The sequence below is a fragment of the Lygodium microphyllum genome, chromosome 9, assembly GCF_053477565.2.
Source record: "Lygodium microphyllum isolate KBCC chromosome 9, Lygodium_microphyllum_v1.1.10, whole genome shotgun sequence".
Lineage (NCBI taxonomy): Eukaryota > Viridiplantae > Streptophyta > Polypodiopsida > Schizaeales > Lygodiaceae > Lygodium > Lygodium microphyllum.
In genome coordinates, this window is record NC_141143.1 from 161,590,230 (window position 1) to 161,607,978 (window position 17,749).

Consider the following 17,749-nt stretch of genomic DNA (forward strand, 5'->3'; position numbering starts at 1 on the left):
TGGCTCTCTCTCTCTCTCTCTCTCCATCAATAGTATATCATCTCCTCACTACAATACTCTCATAATAACTATCACTAATCCTTATTAGATCATGGATGCACATCCCAAGAGGCATGTCTGATATGAAGAGTCACCATAGCCACTACAGTGTCTTTTCACAGCTCACGACTGTCACTGTCACTTCAGTCTTCTCTTTAGTCTTCAGCAGTTGCTTTTTCCATTTGTTTTAGCTCTTTTGAGCTTAGATTAATCCTTTCCAAAAGTTAGAAAACTTTTCCAAAGTAACACATACATTCTACAGAACACTTACAAAAGGTCTACTGAACAGTTACAGTACAGTACCAGAGCAGCTACAGTACAGAGACAGATGCTCTACAGAGGGTTACAGAAGGTCATTAGAACCTCATAACTCATACTCAAACCATTCCATACTATAAAAAACTATTCAATAAACTTCCAAAAGATCTCAATCTTCATCAATCATCAATCCATGCTTCATACAGAAGAAAATCAGAACAAAACATAAGCTATACAGAACTAATCAGAACCTCAACAAAACATCATAGGCTTCATATCTCCACTGAGAATCATCATGAACTTCCAAAACATAATCAATATCATCCAAAACACTCTCAAACACTTCCATTAACAACCATATATTATTCTAAATCCATCAAAAATCAATCATTCAGTCCTCAAAAATAACAAAAATCAGTCAAAAATTTAGTCTTTTTCCACTCTCAACATATCCCCACACTTAGAAAGGAAGTGTCCTTGCGACCTAAGGAAAAGAAGAATATAAGTTCATTAAAGAGCTCAATTTTAACTTCCGTATGATCTTTAATAATCTCGCCAAACCACGATTTCAACTTATTACCTGTATCTTGAGAAAAAATACTAAAGGAAAATTTTTGTTATTCATTAACTCATCTGATTAATCATTTAAAAAGTCATAACAAATTTGTAAAGGATATGAGAGGTTTTTCTTTAGCTTTGCATCATAGGCGTCCATCCACCATCACCATCAATAGTTTGAAATGAGCTCTCGAACAAATTATTCTTAATCCGCACGAACTCATCACATACAATTATTACAACACACACACAAACACTAACACAATCATCTGAATGACACATTTAAAAAGAGAGATATATATCATTAAAAATCATCCAAAATACATTGCTAAGGCATTAATGAAGATGATCCCTTTTAAATTCTTGGTGGTTTCGAAAACGATTCATGGAGAAGGATTCATCTACAAATGTATTTGGAGGATTTTGAAAGAACTACATGCAGCACATTCTTTCTGGCAAAACAAGGTATCTGCTAGGTAGACATAGGGTATGAAAATACAGGACATCCAACTGGTGGGAGTCAATGTTCACATTGACATTCATACAAAGTTTTGGAATGGCCTTTTGATCATTATGGGAATGCCTATGCATGTATGCTAGATACCAAGCAAAATGAGCTGTCAATCTCACTGAAGGATCTAGAGATTGTGAATATTGGTGAGAAAAATGAAGGTAGTTCTAGTATGCTTGACTGGAAATTGTCCAATCCCTTAGAATTATTGGCCAGTTTATCAGAGGTCCTGTAAGAGAATCAGTCGAGCTCCATCCTCTTCTTCTGGGAATCTGCTGATCAAACCCTTCATATTCACTAACCAATTGAGGGGGTTGAGAAATAGAAGTGGTAGGAGATGGAAGTGGAATAAGTAAAAGTGGATGAAGAGAGGGGTAGGAAAAATCATAAAAGGAGGAATAAGTTAAAGAAGGAGTGGCTAAAAATTTAAGGGAATCAGTTAGGAAAGGTGTTAATTGATAAACAAGAAAAGTAGAAGGTATATGGATAGATGGAGAAGGGCATGGTGGAGAAGGAAAAAATACTCTATCTTCGATAAAAGAACAATATCTAAATATGGAATTTGAGGAAAAGATTGAGGTTGGAAAAGAAGGGGTAAGATTGTTGTTGAATTGATTTGATAAAGGGAAATATAGGTATCATAGCAATGAGCCATTTGTTGGTAGAACAATAGGCTAGGAACAGAGGGACCTAAGACAGATCTTCTCTGATAGGCATAAAAAAAGGTTGAATCAAATGGATGGTTTTTGGAAAGATGAGTTAGGAGATCCACCCTTAGTTGGTTAGTGCTCTGCACATAGGTAGAAACTGTATTTTGACGTTGATTTAGGACCACAAAATCAATCATTGAGTGCCATGAATTGATAGGGCAAGTAGCCACTTTTAAGGAATAACACTGGAACATGTCATGTATCCGCAACTCCAAATAGTTGACATACAAGACAGCTTGCAAAACCATGTCTCCCTCATACCAGGCCATATCTACTTCATCTGGAATCAACAGATCACCTCGTAGATACATATATGACAGCAACATGGTATCTGTCACAGAATCTTCAAACACCATACAGACCACTTCTGTCAGCAACTCAGGAGACCAAGCCCCACTCCAACCATCCTCTAGAAGAGGAAGATCCATCGTTGAAAGCTTCATGTAAAAGGCCAACTTTTTCAATTGATAGTGGACAAAGAAAGAATGGTCCGGAGGAACATACTCCTGGAAATGCTCAAATGTCAACCATAACAAATCCATCCTGGACTGCAATCTTTCCACTTTATCTTGGAATAATGGACACAAGGTGGCCTGTCTCTGGAGAACTGCCAAGTCCTGCTTAGAGATAGAAGGAATCAGAGGAACATTGGGGCTTGGAGGAACAGACCATGACTGTGCCAGTTGGTCTTGCAACTGCTTGATTTGGGAAGCTTGTGATTCCACTGTGTCATGAGCAGTTTGTAAGGTTGAGAGTTTTGCATCTAAAAGAGTCTGAAACTCTTGAGCTTCTGTAGACATTTTCTCCTTCTTCTCTGAGATTTTAGTGACCTCTGATTGAGCTACTGTTAACTGAATCTTTAAAGAAGATATCTCTTCTCTTTGAGTCTCAATCATTTGGGTTTGCTGCTTCATTTGCTTAAACAGATTTGAGGGTGTGTCTTTAGCAGAGGCTAAATCTGATGTTGCCTTATGCAATTGGTCTTTGGATTGCATTAGTTCTTCATAAAAGGAAGCATATAGCTGTTGAGCACAAGCTGTCACTAAAAGTTCAATCGAACTCTGGATGTCTTTACAGAGGAATGGAATAGCATCTCCTGATACTAGACTATTCAGTGAAGGGACTGAAATGTCCAAGGAACCCTCTCTATGTGCTCTGAACAAATTGTTACATGTGAGATAAGCAGGGAGGTCACTGCTAGAGGTAGCAGGAATTGTGATTGAAGGAAGAACTGAAGGAGTTTTATCTACCACACACTTCAAGCGCTTTCTCTAAATGACCAGTGGAGGAGGAGAATCAAGATCCTCTATGTCAATAGGTTCTCTCTTCTAAAGGTGGTGGGGGAGGTACTGGATCAGATGGAGGAGGTGGAAGCACACCTTCTCTAAGCTTGAGTATGTCAAGAAAGCATACAGGTAGGAACCATATGCAACATTTGTGGCATTTTCTTTGGTACTTTGACAAAATGTTGGTCCATCTTTGTAAGCAGGTAGGTACTCCAATCAATAGCCACTCCTTTTAATACCATCCTAGAAGCTGTAAAGAGCTCTTTGGACAAGTAATGGGATGGTATTTTGGCAGGCATAAACCTGTTTTGGAGAAACTGGCAGACCAACTTCCACAGAGGATCAGTGATCATGGAAAAAGAGACTCCTGAAGTGTTGATCACTTTCTTGATATCCAGAATCTCTTTGGTCTGCTTCTGTAATAGCTTGACAATCTCATCGTTGGAGAATAATTGTCTAGCTGTAACAAAGGGCTCTCCTTTGTAGGGAAGAGACAAAGCCTTCCCTAACCCTTGGGGTGTCAATATCATGGAAGCACCATGAACCAGTCTTGACTTCTTACTGTATGAGGCAAGGAACTCATCACACAAAGATGGATCATCTGGAATCAAGGGGAATAAAGCAGCCACAAAAGTTGCAAGTCTTGCTTTTGCTATAGGCTCAAAAGCCAGTAGGGAAGAGTAATCCTTGCTGACCAGCGGGACATATTGGATAGGAGGAGGAGCGTGAGGGAAAAATTATTTTAATGAAGGGTTCATTTTAAGAAAAAAGAGAGAAAAATTATTTTAATGAAGGGTTCATTTTAAGAAAATCATTTTAATGAAGGGTTTATTAAAAGGAAAAAAAAGTGCAGCGAGGGAAAAATTATTTTAATGAAGGGTTCATTTTAAGAAATTATTAACAATGGGTGATATTTTATTAGGTTATAAACCTTAATAATAAAACGACGGTTCCTTCTTAAAATCTTAATTACAAATTATTAGGGTGAAACGGTGCTTTATCCAAACCCGGACTACGATTCCCAGACTGGGTCTCTAAATGCAAATTCATGAATTAAAAATTAATAGTGATGTGGAGCGCTTTTTTGTCAGCGCGTGCTTTTTTGTGACGGTTGGTTTATTTTAATTAAAAAATTAAGGTGGCTCTTAAGTGCATGTAGCGCATGCAAAGTGAATGACTGGTTGATTTTTATTTATTAAAAACTGTGTGTTTAGCGCGAATGTGCGTGGAAAAGGTAGGTGAATAAAGTTCATTTTAGCAATTAATTGTGGTTAAGGGGATAATGAAAATAAATAAAGCTCACAAAATAAATACCTGGTAGGGGTGTGTATACAATGGACTGAAGGCGCACGGAGTAGTAATCCAAAAGTAATGAATCCAGTCAAACAAAAACAAAGACCACTGGACTAAAAAAAATAAAGCACCTTAGTGTTTTTGTTTTATTTTTTAATTTGTATTTTAGGTGTGTTTGTATTTTTTGTATATTTTTTGGTTAGGTTAATTTATTTGTTAATTTATATTTTTTAAATGTGTATTTTTAAATTTAAATAAATAATTAAATCAAAATATATAACACATGAATATGTAATGAAGTGTAAGAATGAATTTTCAACCATTTAGCAAGTGTCCACAATGTATGTTAATTCATCCATGATTTTCAACTGATTTTTAGGATTTAAAATGAATTTTTATGAAGTGTAGTATTAAAATTAGGAATTTTTAGCTTCAAATAATATTTTTACCTTTTATGGAAATATTTTTAATTGAGAAATAGTGGCAAAAGGGACAAGGGGATTTGTGGAATTTTTAAGAAAATTTTAGAATTTATTTTTATAAATTTTACTAATGTTTAATGAAATTTACTTATTTTTCATGTAATTTTGAATGAATTTTCAGATTTTAACTTTTTTGCAAAATTTTTGTTTTAATTTCCATCTTAAAAATATTCCAAATAATTTCAGCAATATTGGTAGATTTTCAAATTTTTTGTAATGTTTTTTGATTTTAAATGAATTTTAATTTTTTTTTTATTATTTATTTTTATGTATTTTTATATATTTGCGGGTTGGAAAATACAAGCCGATAGCCGGGCTGCATGTGAACAGCGAAGGATGACTGTGCGTGAACGGTGGGTCTGTAATATTCCACCGTACGGACAAGTCGGAAGCGTGTCCTCGCGCGTGAATGCCTGCTAGCACACTCGTACTCAGCAGGAAAACAATGGAGAAGAAAAGGCAAGAACGGGGGCTAACTGAGTAGATGAGGTGAATTAGGTTAGCTTAGTCTGATAAAGTTGATTAAGTGATTTTAGTTGAATAAATCAATTAAGTTTGTGAGATTAGGCTAGTTCAGTAAGTTAGGTCAAGTCAGGTCAATTGGGTTTGGTTAGTCGAGGTAAGTTAGTTAAGTTTGGGTAAGTTTGGTCTGGTTAGTGTAGTCAGGTCTGGTTAGTCTAGCCTAGTTATGTCAGTCTAACTAGGTTAACTAGGTTAACTAGGTTAGGGGTTTAAACTAACTAGGGTTAGTTGGGGGGGGGTTAACTAACTAGGGTTAGTTGGGGGGGGGGGGTTAACTAACTAGGGTTTGTGTAAGTATTAACTAAGATGAGGTTAATTAGTAACTAAAGTTAGATTAATTAAGAACTAAGGTTAGATTAATTAAGAACTAAGGTTAGATTAATTAAGAACTAAGGTTAGATTAATGACTAACCAGAAAGGTGGTGGACGGGGAGGAGGAGGGTGACCGGCGGCGAACGGGAGGAGGCGGCTGTGAATCAGGGCCAGCGGCGAACTGGAGGAGGAGGCGATTGCGAATCAGGACTGCCGTGAGGAGGTGTTGGAGGAGAGGAAGGAGGAGGCTGGAGTGGGCGACAAGCGGGAGGCAAGGAGGCATGACGACGGCGGGGAGGTGGACGTCATGGGGAGCGCCTCAAAGCGCAGGCTCCATGGCCCATAAATCAGGCTGATGCAGGGCTCAGGGTGATCAAGATCCGGGGATTCAAGTCCTTGCCGCAAACCAGAACGCCTTTGGAGGTGGTGTAGGGGCTAGATTTGGTGAAGTTCACACCCAAGCTCTTCAATGCAGCTACTTGCGAGGGGTCTAGATCGCTTGTGGAGGTAGAGGGGCGAGGTTGGAGGCGGGACTAGGAGGTAGGGGTAGGGGCTTTGGCGGGGGCTTTGGTGGCTTTGGGAGACGCTGCCGAATTGGTGCTGGAGGTTGACGGGGGAGAGACGACAATGGAGGTGGCACGGAATGTTGTGGGGAAGGCGTAGGAGGATGCGAGGGGTGGTGTGGAGTGAGAACGTAGAAGGCGAGGGGAAGGAGGGCGAACGCAGGCGAGACGCGGGGAGACGTGCGACAGGTAAGCGGTGTGTTTGTGTTTTTGTCTTTTGTTTTTTTTTAAATTTTGAAAATTTGAAATTTAGTTGTGTTTTGTGTGTTTTTTTTTGTGTTGTATTTTTTTTTGGTGTTGAATGGGTGAAAATAGGAGGATATACATATGTGTGTGTTTTTTGTTCTGTTTTTTTTTTTGTTTTGAATTTTGTGAAGTTTTGTAATTTTGAATCGTTTATGATGATGATAAGGATTATTATTTTATTTTATTTTTAAAAAAATTGTGTGTATTTGAGTTGTTGTGTGTTTGATTTGTTTATTTGTTTTTGTTTTGTTTTGTTTTATTGTTTTTTTTTTGGGAATAAAAAGAAATGGAACATGGATGTGCTAAGAAACACACCCCCATCCCGTGCACATGCGCGGGTGGGGGTAAAAAAATTTGCAATGATGGGATCAAATGGGGCAGGGACGACGATGTTGAACCAGAGACGCCACGTGGGCGTTCCGAGGTGCGTAAAACCAGAAACAGGTGTGTTCACGTGCGATATGAGAAACGCGATCACAAGGCAAAAATGAAGAAATATTAATAAAATTCAAACCGTTCGTCGGATCAAAAAATCGTAAGAAGGAAAAATGTGCTGGGAGATAAGGAAAAATTGGTAGAAACATGAAACACGGGTTCCAGGGAAAAATCAGGGTGTTCACATGGAAAAAATGCAAAAAACAAACCCGAAGACACATTCGGGTATTAATATTGAAAAATCTGCACATCGGAACAAAGCACAGAAAGAAGAAAAAGTGTGTAAAATAATGTCCCTAACTATCACAATAAAACACAGTTTCGATTAAGATAGGACACGTTCACATGGGAAAAACCCAAAAAATAGACCTAAAAAGAGACTCGGAAATTAATACGGGAATAACTGTGCACCAGAATAGAGGATAGTAAAAATGAAAAATGCTCAAAAGAAAGGGATTCACAGGGTTGGTGCATCAAAACTCAGTTTGGGAGAAATTAGGAGGGGTTTACGTGGAAAAAAGTACAAAAATCACACTCGAAAACACTCGAAAAAATTAATAACTAAAAATCCGACTGTCAAAAGAGGGGGGAGGAAAAAGAAAAAAGTGGAGGAAAGGCTGGCAGGACACGGGGTCAAATTAAAATGGAATTTCGGTAAAAATAGGACAGGTTCACATGTAAAAATGTGAAAAATAAGCATGAAAAGGTCCCAAAACCCGTAAAAATTATTAACAGATGAACTGTGTATCGGAATGACATGGATTAAGAATAAAAAATGTCAAGGGAAAGGGGTAGGACAGGTCTGACACATCAGATTAGGGTTCCGAAGCAATAAAGATGCGTTCACATGGAAAACCATTTCAATTTACGAGAATTGCTTCAAAAATTAATAACTTAAGAACCGTATGTCGGAACAGGGGTTGGTAAAAAGGAAAAATGGGCAATTTAAAGGGACAAACACGGCTATAAGGTTGGATTGGGATTCTTAGTGAAAGGAGGGTGCATTCGTATAGAAAAAGAACAAAACAAATGATAAAGGAAAATGGTCAAGAAACAACCTCGAGGATAGGGTAAAATAGAACGAAAGAGTAGAGAAGGGACCCCATCAAGGTAAAATGAAATCACAGTATAGATACATGATCAAAACATGGTATATGCCTGGGGGTATGCGACATAGACGTGCAGGGACGCGTCCCCATACTTAGAACCTTAACAGGAAGGGTAAACCTGATAACAAGGACCTAATACCAGACACCAGACCAAACATGACATCCCCACACTTAAGACATAACCATCACTGTGAAACAGAAGGTGTAGGGTTAGAAAAACTTGGCCCATATTGCCGAGGAGAAATGTCGACTATCGAGGTTGCGTTTGGTGTCGTTGTGTTGACTGGAGGAGGTAACAAGGTGTCTTCACAGCACTCATCCAATGTCCTTTGTGGCAGGGACCACGTGACAGCACCTGGGGAGGTGGCTGGTTGAAGGAATCATAGGAAATTTGTCGATGACGAGGGATATTGCACTCAACTCACAATCACTCAAATGGATTGAAAGAGCAGTCACTCGCCCCATTACTAATATCACTTGAGGAAATAATGATGAAAACCTAGAGCTCACACCCGATTTAGGAATCGACAAGGGGATGGTGTAGAGGGAGTATGCCAGGGTGCACAATTAATGGTGCATCAGTGCATTCAACCCCGTCTGGCATAGGTGCAAGTAGGAAGGCTAGGGAGCCTTCTAGTGCAATGTACATAACATAATGACTTGTCCTGTGCTTATGGTAGAGACCTGGCCCAAGGGGTACATAGGGAAACAGAAACGTACCTGACTCCAATGGTCTTAACGTCCCTCAATCCTCACCTCTTGATAATTAATGGAAGAATACCAATCACACTCAGCCCACCCTCTGTCTCACGCTCTGTTGATAGATACAAAGGGCAACCCATTCCTGAAACCCATTGATGTAATTCTCACTATCACTTGTACAGAGGTTGTATGCCTTGTGCGCAATTGATGGTGCAACTGTGCATCCCGCCCTGTGCTGGCATACAGTGTAAGAAGGAAGGGCATGAAGCCTTATGGTGCAGTGCACAGGAACAAATCGTGCCCATCCTGTGCGTGCAACACTCCATTCACACATATTCACCTCTCATCTGATTTGAAGGGAAAGATTGGTCACTCCCCCCACCCTCTGTCCACACTCTGTTGATAGATACAGAGGGCAGCCCATACTCACGCCCCCATCCTGTTAGGATGAAAGCTCACATCACTCAAGGGGTTAGCGATGAAGATCATGTCGATTGTTGTTGTCCTTAGGATCTTGAGGAGGAGGCGTACCTAGGGAGGCAGCCTACAAATCTCATACTTCAATGATTGGTAAGAAGAGTCGTCTGTTAAGAAGGGCAGACAGACTGATATTGTAGAGATAGCGCACCAAGGGAGATGGCTTCAAATTACTCACTGAATAGGTTCTGCTGGTGAGTTAGCTATCCTGAACTGCGGGGTGTTACCACCTTTTCCACAGTTAGCTTCCCGTCCAAGGGTGTTTCCACCTTTTCTTGGGACGAGGCCTGTTATGACATGGAATTTCTTCCTTTTCTCCCATAACAGTTTGCTTAATTTTTTGGGTTTTTTTATTTATTTTATTTTATTATTTTATTTTTTAATTTTTAATTTTGTTTTTTTTTTCATTAAGAAAGAGAATGATAGAAATACCATATGTCAGGACCAACCTCGCCACCACCGTTGTTGGATCAGATGAGAAGAGAACAAGGTCGGGTTGAGATGTTTCCGCGAGGGGTTAGTAGAATGAGACCGCCTCATGAGGAGAATCATAAGGGCTATCAAAAGCACGACGAGAAGGACAGTGCACCATCCAAAAGGGAAACGGTAGGTCGACTGTGATTGTCAAGATCCCAAGGGAGGAAAGTACATCTCCATGCGATAGCCATTGATGAGGAAAGGATCTTCAGAGGCATCAATGGTTTGTACCTGAATAGAGCCGTTAGGATTGACAGCAAGTACCTTGTACGTGCCCATCCACAGTTGTTGAAGCTTGCCAGGAAACTTGCCAAATCTCGAATCATACGCTCGAACAAGATCGCCTTCTTTGAACTCCTTGTGCTTGATGAAATTGTCATGATAGGCCTTGCGTCGCGCCTGAGTAGTTTCCATGCACTATAGGGCCATCCACCGTATCTCATCCAAGCATTCCAAGTGCAGGAGACGGCGTTGCAATGACTCATAATCTCCCAAGCATTCTTTAACTGCCACTCGCAAAGAGGGCAATTCCAGTTCAATAGGGAAGACGACTTCTGTACCATACACTAGCTGGAAAGGGATCTGTCTTGTAGCTGCCTTATGAGAGGTTCTGTATGCCCAGAGGGCCTCTATAAGTCGATAATCCCAGTCGGACGATGTGCGGCAATCGTTCTTGTCAGAATCGAGTAGAGGATGCGATTGGTGACTTCAACTTGACCGTTGGCTCTGGGATAGTAAGGAGTGGACTTGCGATGGCGGATCTTATATAGCTCCGTCAGCTTCTTCATGATTTTGTTAAGAAAATGAGTACCTTTGTCACTTATCAGCTCGAGGGGACTGCCAAAATGGGTGATAATATTCTCGTACATGAACAGGGCTACGCTATTACCATCGTCTTGCTTCAGAGCTTTAGCTTCACACCACTTTGTGACATAATCCATACATACTAAGATGTATCTGTTCTGCTTCCGTCTGGTGGATCAATGGGACCCACAAAATCAATCCCCCACTTCTTGAACGGCTTTAGGGGAAGAATGGGTTGTAGTGGCATGGCACTTGTTTTGGTGGGTTTTCCCATTCGCTAACAAGCATCACATCTCTTACAGTAATTATATGCATCCTTGTGGAGGGTCGGCCACCAGTATCCAGCTAGCAGAGCCTTCCTGGCTGTTGCTTCTCCTGCGAAGTATCCACCACATGGTTCGTCATGGCATGCTTTCAATACTATGCCAATTTCATCCCCTGCAACACATCTTTGAGGCACTTCATCTTTTCCTCACTTGTATAGTGCATCGCCTAACAAAGTGTAGGGGGCTGATTCTAACAGAAGCTTCTTCTTCTCACGGCTTGAGATGCCAGGAGGATACTGTTGAGTTGCTAGGAGATTGGCTATGTCTGCATACCAGGGAGTAACTGTTTCAACTAGAAACAAGGAAGCATTAGGAAGGTCTGGATCATCATGTTCCTCTTCTTCTATTTGAGGGATCCGTGATAGATGATCGGCTAGGACATGGGAACGGCCAGGCTTAGTGACCACTTCAAAATCGAACTCCTAGAATAGGAGCAACCATCTCATTAGTTGTCCTTTAACATCGGCTTTGTTCATAAGAAAGGACAGGGCTTGATGATCTGCATAGAACTTAAAATTCGTTGACAGTAGATAGTGTTGAAACTTCTCCAGTGCAAACACCATTGCCAAGCACTCAAGCTCTGTCACTGTGTAGTTCCGTTCCCTATCAGTGACCTTTCGACTTGCATAATATATCGGTTGATCTAATTTAGAGGGACCCTTTTGACATAGGACAACACCTAGCCCTTCAACTGATGCATCTATGTGCACATGGAACTCCTTCGTCCAGTTAGGAGGTTGTAAAATAGGTGCTTGGATCAGGCACTATTTTAGGGTATTAAAGGCCTCTTCATAGTCATTAGTCCAAAGGAAATTTGCCTCTTTCCTTAGGAGCTTGTGCAGAGGGGTTGCCTTGGTTTCAAAATGTGCAATAAATCTTCTATAGTAGCCCACATGTCCAAGAAATCCTCTTAATTGCTTGAGGTTTGTTGGTGCTGTTAAGGCGGCAATATTTTCAGTCTCTGCTGGGTCTGTTGCAATCCCTTGTGCCGAGACAATATGGCCCATAAGAACTCTCGAGGAGATGCCAAAGACACGTTTGTCAGGGTTGAGGGAAATCCCATACTCTCAGCATCTATCAAAACATTGCTCTAGGTGTCCCCAGTGCTCACGGATCAAGCTATAGACACAGAAGTCATCAAGATACACCTCGATGAAATCATGCAGATGATTCTGGAAGGTAGCCATCATTACTCATTGGAAGGTGGCAGAAGCATTAGAGAGCCGAAATGGCATCACTCTATAGGCATAGGTCCCCCATTCTGTGGTGAAGGTTGTTTTGGAATGGTCCTCTTCTGCAATTTGGACTTGGTTATATCTGCTGAATCCATCCAAGAGGGAATAAAGCTCATGGCCTGCCACTATGTCCAACAATTGGTCTGTAAAAGGAATAGGGAAAAAATCCTCTTCATCTTTGAATTGAGCTTTCAGAAGTCCACACATATTCGAAGTTTCTCGTTCTTCTTAGGTACTACCACATGGGTGAAACCCATTCACTGTTAGCCACGGGATAGATGAACTCTGCTTGAAGAAGTTTCAATAATTCGGCCTTCACCAGAGCAGAGTAATTAGGATTCATTCGCCTTTGTTTTTGCCTTACAGGTTTGGCATCGGCTCTAGGTCAATACGATGTTGACATACTGTGGGATCAATCCCCTTTAGGTCTTTGTACGACCAAGCAAACACATCTAAGTTCTCCTTTAGTAAGTCTAGCAAGACCACTAATTCTTCTTCTGGAAGATTGAAACCCACTTTCAGGTGACGTTTGGTACTGTTAGTATCCAAGAATGTTACATGTCTTTCACCTTCCACTTCGCGGATAAATGTCCCACGAATTGTTTCTAGATAGAGGCCCGACTCTTTCAAGAGAGTAGTATCCTCGTCTAATATCCCACTAGAGCCAGTGTCCTTTTGAACAAATGACTCATTTGTCTGTTTAGGTGCTGGAAGGGTATCACAGCTTTGTTTACTTTTGTACGAGTGGTAATTTCTTCTAGACTTAGTGATTCATCTTCAGAGGATGCATCCAGGAATGCCACATAGCACGGACCTTCTAGAGGCCGTGGCTCTGAGGGCTTTGGCTTCTATTGGCAGGGGGCATCATCATCATCTTTTCTTTGTACTGAACGGTTAGGGCGACAGGAGCCATTGGTGAACTTAATTTTTATGCTTTTAATCCATTGCTTATACAGATTCTGCATACTTTGTAGTCCATTGGTCAACCCAAATGGAACCATAGTCATTCCATCCCACACCCAGAGATCTTCGGCCTCTGAGGTCTCTGTAGGGACATCAACAAGATCATCCGCTATCAGAGGGAATTCTTCATCTATACTTTCATAACCCGTTTCATTTTCTTCCTCATCATTTTTATCCTCTTCCTCTTGAGGCTCTGTCTCTGCTTCTGTGGAGGCTTTGTAAGAGAAGAATAGACCTTTTGCCTCTGCATCTACTTCTGCTTTTGTCACAGCTTCTGACTCTGCTTCTGTCTCTGGCTCTGGCTCTGGCTCTGTATCTGTTACTGTCTCTGTGATTGTCTCTGTATCCGCTTTGTCTTTGCTTTGTATCTGCTTTGTATCCGCGCTCTGCCTCTGTATTGTCTCTTCTCTGTAACTATACTGTCTCTGTACTGTCTCTGCGAATGTCATGTAATAGGGAGAACAATACATCCATGCTTCTATTTCACTGTCAGAGGTGATTTCAGAAGTTAATTCTAGTTGAGGTAGGAGGTATTCACCCATAGACAAGGATTTTACTTTCCTTGGCAGTTGGCTTACAGTGCCCACTATTAGGGACCGTGCCTTTGTTTTCTTAGGAAAGATCTGATTTAACAGGCTCTTCATCTCCTGATGTACCATTTGTTACCTCGTTGGAAGAGTCAGTTATGACTTCGATGGATATGGATCCATTGCCTTTTTGTGATCCATACAACTTTAACACCACTTTGTTGGGTCCCCTGCCTAGGGTTAGGGTTTCTTTGAGCCAGTCCGTCCTGGCTCTTGCTTTAAAAAGCCAAAGTCTTCCCAACAGGAGAGGGTATGAGGTCCCATAAGAATTTGGTTTGACCACCAGATATGTCAGCCAATAATCTCTTCCTGCAAGGGTTATTTTTACGTATGGGAGGATGCCCAACGGTTTGACTCTGCTTTGGTTTGCCAATCTGATAAGCCACTGTGTAGGTTGAATTCCTTGCAACCCTAAGTCCTTCATTGTCACATCTGTCATTATGTTTACTGATGAGACTCCATCAATCAATGCATCTGAAATAAAAAATCCTTCTATCCATATACTAATCTCTGGGATTCCAGGATCTAGGAAGGCATTAGCCACATCTACTTCCTTTACAGGCTCCGGGGCCTTATTGGTCTTGGTTGTTGTTGAAGGAGTGGTCCTTAAACCACATCTTCTTGTTAAGATGCTTTTGAATTTCTTTCGATAGCTAGGAGACAGCATTAGCAACTGCCAGAATGTTAAGTTTGGTTTAAAAGTGTCTAGGTCTTTGACCAAGTCATAATCTTTGATAGGATCCACAGGCTTCTCCAACCTGTTGGGAAAGGGGGCTACACCCATTTTCATCTTTCCTTTTTTTTCTAATAATTGCAGCATCGGTACTTCTTTTGTTTTTGGAGGTGCTTCTGTATCATCTATCTCTTGGGCCTCTGGTCCTGTCTCTGTAACTCTCTGTGGCGCTTCAGTGCTCTGTACTATACTGTTCTGTTTTGTACTACTCTGTTCCTCTGTTGGTAGATTGAACTTCACAGTCTTGGCAGGAGAGTTATTTTTGTTCTGAACAACTGGTTTCTTCTTCTTGGTGCACATAACAGCGGCAACTTCCAACTCTACCAAATTGGAGGCAAGCTCTTGTACCTTCTGTTGGCTATCAGTGGCATTGGCCTCTATAGGGGCTGGACTTGGACAGTCCTTTGCAGTGTGGCCTTCACCTTTGCATCGGCCGCATAAGTGCTTGTAACGCATAGATCATCTAGGATTTGGAGAATTTGGGGAGATATGCCCCATTTCTCCACACCTATAACATTCCACCTCTGATCTCTGACCACCGCTAGATTGTCATCCTTTGTAACTTTGAGAGGGAAACTTCCTTGGACCAAAATTAGGACCAAATTTGCTAGGCTTTGGTCCAATATCATGTGTTGTCATTTTGGATTCCAGCAAGTTGACTCTTGCATTTTCATCCTTCTGTCTTCGTTCATGCATCTCTTTCAGAGAGCAAATATCCTCTGTATGGTTCTTTCGCAAACTCTAGGAACAGAAGGCTCTAGGAATGGTTAGTTTTTGGGTACATTCAGTGGCTAAATGTCCTGCTTGAGGACACTTTCCACACCATGTATTAGAGCGCATCACATCTCTTCCAGCTCTCGCAAGAGTGGATATATTGGCGGTATTCACCTTCAACGTCTGTAGCTGCTCTGTAATCACATCCAGAAGCTCTTTCTTGATACTTGCAATTGAGTTGGATAAGTAGTCCTTCAGATTTTCACCTCCTGAAGTGCTTGTAGTGGGATTTTGGGAAGCTTCTGTAATCACTGCATACACTGGTTGGGTCGATCCAGAGGGTCCTCCGTTTTAGCTCAGATTTAGAGCTCCTGTTGAGACTTGGGGTTGTTGATTCCAGTTAGTAGGGTTCCACTATTGTTGAGTCACCATTGGAGGAACTATTTGAGGCCATTGTTATTGAGGTTAAACCATCATTTGAGGCATTGTCGTCTGCGGTGACCACAGTGGGTTAGGTGCATTATACTGCAGCATTGTTTGCATCTGGGGATAGGGGTAGGAAACTGTCCCTGGGATTGCATTTGGTGGGTATACCATTCCTGGCATGGAAAGAGGTAAGACTCCTCTTCCTGGAGTCATTGACAGCCTTGCTTCAACTTCGTCATACAAGCTTGCACCTTCCACTGCAGCTTGCAAATTGATTGGTCTTCTCAATTCCATGAACTTGCGAACTTCTGGTTGTAGGCCCCTAAGAAACACTCCTTTCTGGATGCCTTCGTCTAGATGATGGTTAGTCAATCTCTTCAGGATGGATTTCATTCGCGAGACATAAGCTTCTACTCTTTCTCCAGAGGACTGACTTAGGTTCATGAACTCCTCTCGCATCCGCTCTTCAAAACCTTCACGCCTGAATTTAGTGAGAAAGGCCCCAACTTTAGGTCGTCCCATGTACCAAAAGTTCCTGCTACTTATCTCTCATACCATTGAAACACCGCGCCCTTGAAAGTGATGGGGAATATCACTAACCAATGCTCAGGGGTTCTGGCATTGTTAGCCATACATGCTACCATAAACTCTGCTACATGAAGATCAGGGTCTTCATTGTACTCTCCCTTAAAAACTGGCAATGGGACTACATTTGCTGGCCTGTCATCAATATTTCCAGGATGAATCTGACTAGGAAGGGGACCTTGAGTTGCCATGGGGACTTTTGTAAAGAGTGCTTTTAGGGTGTCAAAGGAGGCTTCTGTCTACAAGCTCGTTCTCAGCTTTGATTTTTGCCTTCTCTCTTCTCACATACCTCTAGACTCATTCTAACGCTTGTCTCTTTATTGCGTCATTCATCAGGGGGTTGGCTCCAACCAGTTGGTCTGTACTCAATAGGATAGTATTAGAGAGGCCTTCAGTCTCTGGAGGATTCTCTGGCCAACATCTCTTCTACTTCCTTCTTTTCAACATCTTTGAATTCAGCTTTCAAACCACTACAAAGGGGGAGATATTCCATTCTGAAAGTATCAAAACTCATTCTTCTTAGAATCGTTGTTGTGTCATTATAATAATGCCAGCTTTTGAGGGTTTCAACAGTGTATGTTATGAAAAACACTCAGTCTACCAACTTCCAATGGGTTGCTAATTGGACAAACAGAAGATTATCAATGCACCAAGCATCCCACGTATCTTGTTGTTGAGCATCCATGAACAAATTCCAACTCTTTTCCTTCTTGTTTTCATGAACCTCCACAGACCACGACTCCTAAAGCTTCTTCACAATCTCCCACTTGATGATGTTTGGAAACTTCTCAATGAATGCCAAATCTTCCATGGATGGTCATTCTCTCTGTTTTTGCTCTTCAGTTTGTTCCCAAACAGTTTGCCACCAAGATGCAAGTTTTTGCTGCTTCAACAGGAAGAGGAAACGATCCACCACATAGAGCATGCATCATGATGGTGATATGTTTCCGCCATTATGGGATGAACTTCTTGTGGAAAGTGGCTTTGATAATGAGAATATCCAACTCTTCAGTGAAAGAGGGAACTTTGCAAACATCCATTGAATTTTCCTCTTCTTGACAATGCCATTTCCTTCATTTTCAGCCTCTTCTAGTGCTTGTTGATGGCAAGATTCCCCGATTGCGCACCCAAAACATGGAGCCCCAAGAGGAACACCAAGGAAAAGGGAATTCTCTTGCAAGAAAATCTATCTTGTAACATCAACAAGCTTTTATTTCATTCTTTTGATCATCAAAACAAAGAAAACAACAAATCTTCACGCAACATCATAGTAGATATCTCCCACGGATATGATAGAATCAACCATAATCTTCAACATCTTCATACAATCCATCAATATAACAAATAACATAGAAGAATCCACCATCTTTTAAATGGAAATCAATCACATAGTATT